The sequence below is a fragment of the Centrocercus urophasianus genome, unplaced genomic scaffold (genome assembly GCF_019232065.1).
Source record: "Centrocercus urophasianus isolate 14NV4802_14NV808 unplaced genomic scaffold, USGS_Curo_1.0 seq_15, whole genome shotgun sequence".
Classification (NCBI taxonomy): Eukaryota; Metazoa; Chordata; class Aves; order Galliformes; family Phasianidae; genus Centrocercus; species Centrocercus urophasianus.
In genome coordinates this window covers 35,609,467-35,618,349 of record NW_024884697.1, presented here as the reverse complement: position 1 = coordinate 35,618,349, position 8,883 = coordinate 35,609,467, and positions in this window count along the sequence as shown.

Genomic DNA, 8,883 nt, shown 5'->3' with positions numbered 1-8,883 from the left:
ATTTTTATTTTTATTTTTATTTTTATTTTTATTTTTATTTTTATTTTTTTATTTATTTATTTATTTTTATTTTTATTTTTATTTATGCACTGCCTTCCTTATTTGGGGCATTTCCATTATCTGAGGTCACTAGAATAGTTTCTTACTGTCCGTTCTTACTGTTTCACACATAGATCAGTTCTATACATCCTTTAACTCTGTTGCTTGGAAAAAATAACTAATAACAGGAATATAAATATTAACTATTGTACCTGGCAAAAATCCTTTACTATCTTGAAGTAAGAAAACTCTTGAGAATCATGTCAATTTTTGGAAGAATTGTAGTATTTTGTAGAACAAGTAGCACAAGTATATTTACTATTTACTTTGTAGTCTCATGAGAGCATGACACAAACTCGAGTTTTCAAACTCTGCTGCAAATCAGAATCCTCAAAAGAGAAAACAAGGGCTTCAGGAAAAAAAAAAAAAGAAAAAGTAGACCTTTATAGCAAACAAACTCTTTACAATAATGGGAAAGAAACACTTACTAGAAATAGACATCATTACAATGTGTAAAAGTTATAGATACTTATTCTGGGAAAATATTAGGAAAAGGTGCAAGTATAGCTGTGACCCTTTTGTCCAGGCTCTGAGTTCAATTCTGTTGCTTTTTCTTATGATAGATGCTCCATTTACAAAGTGGAGTGGCATTCTGAGAAGTCTGAGGAGGCTGTTTTAGAAACTATGTCTGAAACTGTTTACTCTTTTTCAATTCTTTCTTTCAGACAGGCAAGGTTTTATGATCAGATACACTTGTCAGCATTCCTGATTGTCTCTGACTGGACTGGCATAGTAATGATGATAATGGCATTGAGTCAGTGGCTATTGTTCCGTTACTTATGAAGAGTAAATAGGGTTCACATGCACTTGTTTAAAAGCCACTGGTGAGGACTAACAAAATGCTAAGGTACAAGGAGACTAAAGGGAAGTAAAAAATGAAGGGGAAGCTAGCAGAATTCTTAAGATATAACCCTCAGCCTTCAATGTTTAAGATATATTCCCCTTAGAAAGGGAAATAAAGTGAGCTTTTCACACAGCTTAGTGATGTCAAACTCTGGAATTACAACTGTGTCTTGGGGAAGGCTTGTAAAAACTATGTATTTTTTTTGCATGTAAGAGCAAGTTCCTCAAATTGGACAGCGTGAATTCTCAAGAGGTTGTGCTTTTGCTGAAGCAGTGTTGGTAGTACAATTAGAATTCTATGTTTCCATCTCCTTGGAAGCAGAAATGGAACACATAGACCCACTTTATGTTACAGACATGGAGAAGTTAAGATAAAGACATAACTTAACCCAAATCCCTGAAGCAAATGAGTAGTGGAGAAAGGAACACAATCTGGCTTTTTTTGCTCTAGCTCTGCAGACTTTCTTGGATGATGGAACTGATCACTGATGGAACAGTACTGATGGAACAGTACTGCAGGTCTACTCTAGCTTTTCTCTTTGATCTGCATTAATTGGTAGAGATTGGTGCATATAGAAAGATGCCAACACAATTATCTTTATTACTATGCCAGTCCAATTTAAGTCTGAATTGGGTAGGTTTAAATCCCAAGATTTTTCTGCTTTTTTTCCATTATTATTCATTATAACAGAGTTTTTGTGGAGCATATGCATTTTGTAACTACTTGAATGGAAAGTGATAATAACACAGATTTGTCAGCAGGATCTAAAGCAAAAGAATTCTTGCTGATCTCAGCTATGAACAGCAATTAAATCAACTGATGATAAGTACAAGGACCTGGAATTATGCCAGAACCACAAGTGAGAAGCAGCTTCCATGCTGAAATGAGAATAAAAACAATACTTGCAGATGTTATTGGTCATAGAAGGGGCCACTAGCTTTTCAAAACTGCACTTATACTGAGAAGACAGAAATAGAGCTGTTTAGAAGATAGGGACACATTCTCCATCTTCGTACTTTGTATAAAGGCTGCAATACACAACTGATATTGGATTGAAAGAAATATATTAAAAGAAATACTACTACTACTACCAAGTAAGATATTCTAAAATAACCCAAACCAAACCAAATGAAAACAACTGGAATGATTTTAAATGGAAGATTTGCACTACATATATGTGTATATATATATATATATATATCAAATATAGTAATATATATAATATATATAATGTAATAATATTATATATATATATTTATACTACACTGCACTGGCATTGGAAAGATGAAACTTGCCAAGAAGTCAAATGCAAAATGTATTCTCACAGTTTTCAAAGCTAGGGTTTCTATTAGTACCCTAACTTTGAATTAAACAGTGGTTCAGCGGTGTCTGAAATTTGGAAGTCTAGTAGTGTGGTGCCACAAAACAGCCTGTTTGACTTGATCTTTGTGGTTACACTGGTCACACAACATCACAGAGGGGCTGAGTGTCTCATAGTCAGTCATTCATCAGTTCTGGCACAGCCCTGGGTCCTGAATACCACAGAAGGATGAAATACTTCTCAGACGTGTGTTGTCATTGCCTGCTACTCAGGACAGATAAATCATAAGTAGCACAGAGTGTTTACTCAATCCACAGCTTCACTGTCATGGAAATGGATTTGTGCACTTGCTGGTCAAGGACGCTAGCTCTTTCTTTGGTCAGTGCTAGCTATGAAAAGCGAAAAGGGAAGAGAGGCCTCTTCATCTACCATAAAGCTTTAGTTTTGCCAAGCAAAACAAGAATACAACAGCCTGTCACATAATTAGGCTCTTACGGGATTAGGAAGGAGAAACAGGAGAGAATAGCAGGAGTCTTATTTAGAGCTGAAATGAGAGAAGGAAAGGGCTTCTATTCGTCTTCCATTCAGGATCAATTAAGTATATTTTGATCTCTTGAAAGGTCTTTTGTGAAGCTGTCCTACATTTCTATAACTTCAGATAAAATGTCTGCCAAACATTATCACTAGAATAGCTGAAGAAAAAGTAATGAGCAGCACAGCAAGGTGCTCCTTGGGAATTGCTCCTGCAGTGGTTATTTTAGGGTAGTCTCACTTACAGACTATGTCTGCACTATTGAGCTGTATACACTATAGTACTCTCCTGTGTAATGAGACTGGATGTTCTGTTGGGATAAAAGCTCAGCTGGGTATGATATTACAGCTGGAGTAAAAAACAGTTGACTAACTGCAGTAATAAAATTTAATCCTAGAAAAGACTACAGATAAAGAGTGCTAGCAGAAAACAGACGGTGGTTTCATTCAGTATTTGACTGAATCATTTAACTTCAACTGGATGTGGTGTGAAAAACAGTTGGAAAGAGTTGAAAAAGAAGGAGAAATGATTTAATCAGGAGAATGGAGCTTTCGTAATTGATTACAATCCTTACAGCTTATGTTACTCAACCTGTGATGTACAAGTTAAAATACTGAGTGGCGTTGCACAAGATGTCTTCAGGCAGAAACAGCTAAAACAGCTGACCTGCAGCACTCATGCTCCTAAGCCTGTTCTCTGCTGTTTCCCATACACACACTCTGCTAAATGGAGTCTTTCTTTCTTGGATCAGGAATAATTATTTTCAGAGACTTGGTCACTCCAACCTGGTTTTAAAACAGCTTGTAGACCAATTGTGCTGAATCTACTGGTAGAGTGAATACGGTAGGGAAGTTGGACATATAGATATGAAAGAAATCATGGCACATTACCTATCTGGATGACCAGGGAGCTGAATGCTTGGAGAATGCACATAAGGTGAAGCTGTTTCTCCATTTGTACATAACCTCAGCCTCACTTTGTTTTTCTGCTTCCCTCTTGTTTGGGCTTTAGTTCTTTCTGTCTGCCACTGTGGAGCATCTTTCGCAACAACAGGTGCAACATATCCCAGTGAGCCATGACTTGGAAACATGTATTTTCTTCTAGCTCATTCCCTCCCAGGCCACTGTCTCCATTTCTGTACTCTAAAAACATAGATTTTTTCCTGCTGTTATTTTGATGAATAGCCACAGTTGCTATTGTTTAGATTGTTATTCTGAAGGTCAAAGAGGGCAAAAGAAATGTCTTTCATTAGTGGTTAAATTGCTTGCCACTGAAGAAATTAAACAACAAGAGGTTCCCAAAAAGATACCTAGTTAGGGCAAAATATCTTGTTATTGTTGATGTTCCAAATTTTAAATTATAATGATATGAAATGAAATAATTTAATTTGATATTATGTAGCTGCTCTATATGAAGTCAAACTTGTCCATAAAAAGTGTAAATCCAGATCGGCTTTTAATGACAGGGAGAATTCTCAGCCCTTCAGTCCACTATCTGGATAAAATTATCTCCTTTGCACAGAAGATGACAAATGTGTTAATTTAATTTCTGTTTAACATTTCAAGTAGTTATTATATATCAAATAACCTGTGAGTTATAAGAAAACTCTGCCCTTTCTCTCGCTGTGAATAAACCCCCTTTTATAATGAACAAAATAGTATATAACATTATTTTGATGATATTTACAAAATGACATTATTTTCAGACAAAAAATTGTTGGAAAAATGACTGATATATTTAATAGATGAGACCCTAAGTTCCATTAACAATATTTCAAAAATAATTGTTAATACTAAAAGTGCTTAGTTCCCAACAAGAACGCATCCTACTTTTCATGGAAAACAAAAGAAAACAAAAAGGTCATTTTTAATTTTAGTTAAAATGTTGTGGTCTTTAGAATCATTTACAGTGTAAGGTTGGAAATACTGTGCAGTAAATAGAGGGAGAAAAATATCAGCTGGGTTTTGTTAGGGTTTGGTTTAATATTTCCTTTTACTAGCATGTGCTGCATGTCTTCCTTATTCTGCTGAAGGCAGACCCTTGCTGAGGGGTAAATACAACAGGATAATCTTGCAAATTGGGGCCTTAAATTAATCACCTATGCAAATTATTTCCAAAAGCATGTTTCTGCAAGCAAAATACCATTTGAAGTAATATAAGTTCTTGTTCAAAACCTCCTCCTGACGAGCAATCATATTCAAGCAGATATCTTTTATTCTTTCTGCATTATGTTGGACTTGTGGGAAGGTCTTCCCATAAATGGACAGTTGTTTCCTCTATTACTTTCTGGCTGAGGCAGTCAGCACAAAATTCCAATGGTCTTCTAAGCGATGCCAAGTCTTCTTGACTTTCCCCATATCTGAACATAGTTATTTTTTTTTTGCTTGGGTAGCAGCTACCCAACTGTGTTACCATTAGAGTGTAAAGCTATTAACAGCTTTTCTGTGCTTCTTTCTTTCCTGCACATACCAATCATTTGCTCAGCTAGAGCTGGGCACATGTAGTCGAGGTCTCAGCTATTTGTGAAGCATTTTCAGGTAGGCTGTACCACTCAGCAAGAAGAGTGCTGATATATATATATTATATATATATATTATATTTATATATTCACTTATAAAATCAGTAACGTATATAAAATTTCTAAAATTGTCCACAGTGGCAGTGGAAAATATCTAGGTGTCCACAATGATTCATTAGCTTCTACTAATAAAATCAAGAGATAATATGTTTCCAAATGTCTCCTGCATTTGGATGTTTTGCAGTCCTTTAGAGCATGCCCTACTCTTCCAATCCTAATCACAGCCATATGAGATCAAGTGAGGCCAAGTAATTTCCTTTTGCAAAGGTAATGCATGCGTGCCTGTTGCTTTTCCTGCCTGATTTTTTTTCCTCAGTGTATTCTCCTTGGTCACCTGCAGACATTATTTCTTGGAACAGCTGTCAGTCAGAATGTTCTTCTGTTCCTCCAAGGGTCATGACAAATATAGCACACATGTGACCAACCTCTATGCTATGTTGGAACAAAGAAGATTCAGCGGATTCAAGGAATTAAAAGAAGCCATAAATTTTATTTTAGCAGATTATTTAAAATCATGGAGTCCTCATGCTCACCTATCAAGAATGACAGAGGAAAAAGTATCAGCAAGAACTGGTTAATCACTGCAGTTCTCAAATTTCAAGACAGCCTTTTTAAAAGACTCTGATATGATAATTCAGTCTTCGTGTATGATGAAGAAGTGATGGTTCTTCAGGAGGATTAAAATTCATTTTTAAGACTTCTAATATCCAAGAACCATGTAATGGCACATGTCAATCAGAAAGCTGGAGGAATAATTAATTATTCATAGAGATTGACTTTTTAACTGAATTTACTACCTTCTGTGGAAAAGAGAAATGGAAAGGGTTTGTATCAGATGGTATAGTTTTTAATTAGCTTTGTAGGTATCTTTTTACTACAAAATGACACAATCAAGACAGGGATGTTAACAATCACCTTGTCATGCGAAACTGAGTTACATGAAGTTAAAAGACAGCCAGGTTAATCTAAAATGCACAGAGATCTTGTTTTAGGTGAACAATTGACCACTGGAAAAATCTCAACATTTATTAATTGAAAGAAGTATAGGAAGTCAGTGATGACTTCATGGAGAGAAGTATGCTTCAAGAAACTTTCAAGTTTCAACTTTTCAACTTTTAACTTTCAGTCAGCTGAAAAGATACATCTGTATGAAAATACTTGTTACAAGGTTTGCAGTATAAAAAGTGATAAATTACATTCTGATTGTTCATTTTGCTCAGAAAATATTTTTATTTGAAAAACTTATTTTCTTAAGCTGTTAAAGAAATGAATGTTTTCAGAAGGATTTGAAAAAAAAAAACCGCTGAATTTTTTTCCATTATTAATGATGACAAAATAAACAGTCCTCAGGTTTTGATAGAAGAGATCTCATTCACAGAAAAACTACCATTTCATCAACAATCATTTTGGCCAGCTTGGAACTGTAGGATCTATTATCTCACAGTACAGGCCCCAGTTTGTTTGATGTTTGTAAGAAATTGCCTGTGGCAGGGATTAAATTAGACAAAATGCATTGAGTTTAGGCATGCAGTTAAGCACTTTGCTTATGAAGGATCACAGACATTATTCACACTGGTAATAATAATTGATAAAGTATTGATTAAAGCATCTAAAAGAGTTAGTAAATAATTTATATTTTGTAGTGCTCCCTTGCCAAGAGAAGCATAATTGGAGTTTCCTCATAGGCTTATCTACAAGCATTATAGAAAAGTGAAAATCACTAAGCCTCTAAACATCCCTAATAGCTGTCAGCAGGCTGTTTGCTTCACCTCCAACCTATGCATGTGTATGTTCTACCCTTGTTGCACAGAATGTCAAGTAGGTAATACTGGGAACAGGTGTCTCCAAGGAGGTTGCTGTGTATCAGATGTTGCAGGAGGATGGACTGGAGCTAGGCTTTAGCCACAGCTGTACAATATGGGGATCAAAGGTGAAAGGAAGGGTACACGTAGAAGAATGGTGACAATGGTAGTGACCAGCTGAGGGTCAGTGCCCATTTCTGAGATCCCAGGACCTGCAGTTCTATCTCTGTGCCCCATGTGGATCTTTTTCTTTCCCTCCCAGCCACATCACCAGTGCTGGCTCCTGACTTTCCCCCAGGTGTGAGAATGACATATGCATCTTCCTGCTCAGTTTTGTCTGTCCAGAAAGATGGGGCACCAGCACCACTGCTCTTTGAAGACAGGAAGCTGTTCTAGATCTCCAGAGTCTAATCTTGCTTAGTGCAAGAAGGAGTATTGAAGCATCTACAGCAGTAAGTCAGTGGCTGGAGAGCATTCTGATCTAAAACAGGTTGTGACCTGACCTCTGCACACCTCTGTTTGGGTTGTTGTTACAGTCCTTGCTAGTTAAATGAAAGCTAATGGAGTATTTCTTCATCAGGCTGTAGGCAGTGCAGAGTTACAGGCATGATATAAAAAAAGCCTTGGGAAAGTGAGTCTAGGCTGTCATATTGAATTTCTGAGCAGGCTGAGTCTGGAGTACTCCTTGAATGCACTGTGCGTGCCACGTCCATTTCTTTGCCACCTGCAGACTGGGATCAGCAGCTGGGGACCCAAATGTGATGGCCCATCTGATAAAGCCTGCAGGAAAGGAAACAGAACAGAAATTGTTATAGACTGGTTCAGTAAAGGCTGATGGCCAGAAACTGAATTTATACCAAATTAATTTACTGTGCCAGGCCAGTTTGGAGAGAAAGATTCTGGCTTGCAGCTGAAAACTCAAATTGCTTTTTAGATTGCATTATTGATTTATAAAGCCAAACACCATATGGAAGCTGAATGTATAGCTGAATTAGTATTTTCCAGAACTATCTGCAAAGTGCAGAAAAATGGTTTATGGTTGGATGAAATACCATGCATGAAGGAACATTCTAATTTATTTAACTTTGTTTTACAAAAAGAAAAAAAGGTGAATCAATTTTTTAAGCAAGGTTGTGGTTGTGGGTATGCATAATGTGAGTGGTAAAAAAATGCTTAGATTATCTTTTCTTACATATCTCTTAATTTACTTTATGTCCTAGAATACACTATGGACTTCACAAAGACTACACCTTAGTCATTAGACTTTGCAATAAACTACAAAAGAAAGCAACTTTAAATAAAATTGATGATTCAGTGAGATTGCACATTTATTTGAGACCAATATTAAGAACACAGTTGCCCCACAGAAAATTTAAAATTTATTAGCTGCCAAAGAAACTTAAAAATGCATTATAGGAGTACAAAACACACACACAAACATTTAGAGATCTGTTCCTCTGAGAAATATATATATATTTCTATTCTGTCATTTTAACTCTACTAAAAGTCCGTTTTGCTCTTATTTGTCATTAGCTTAGATATCAAGAAAAGGTTCCTCACCAGAGGGTGATCAAGCTGTGAGACAACCTCCCCAGGGAAGAGATCATGAGTTGTCAGAGTTCAAGAAACATCTTGCCAAAGCTCTAAGGCATAGGAATTGATGTTTGATTTTGGGTGGTTCTGTGTGTAGCCAAGAGCCAGACTCAG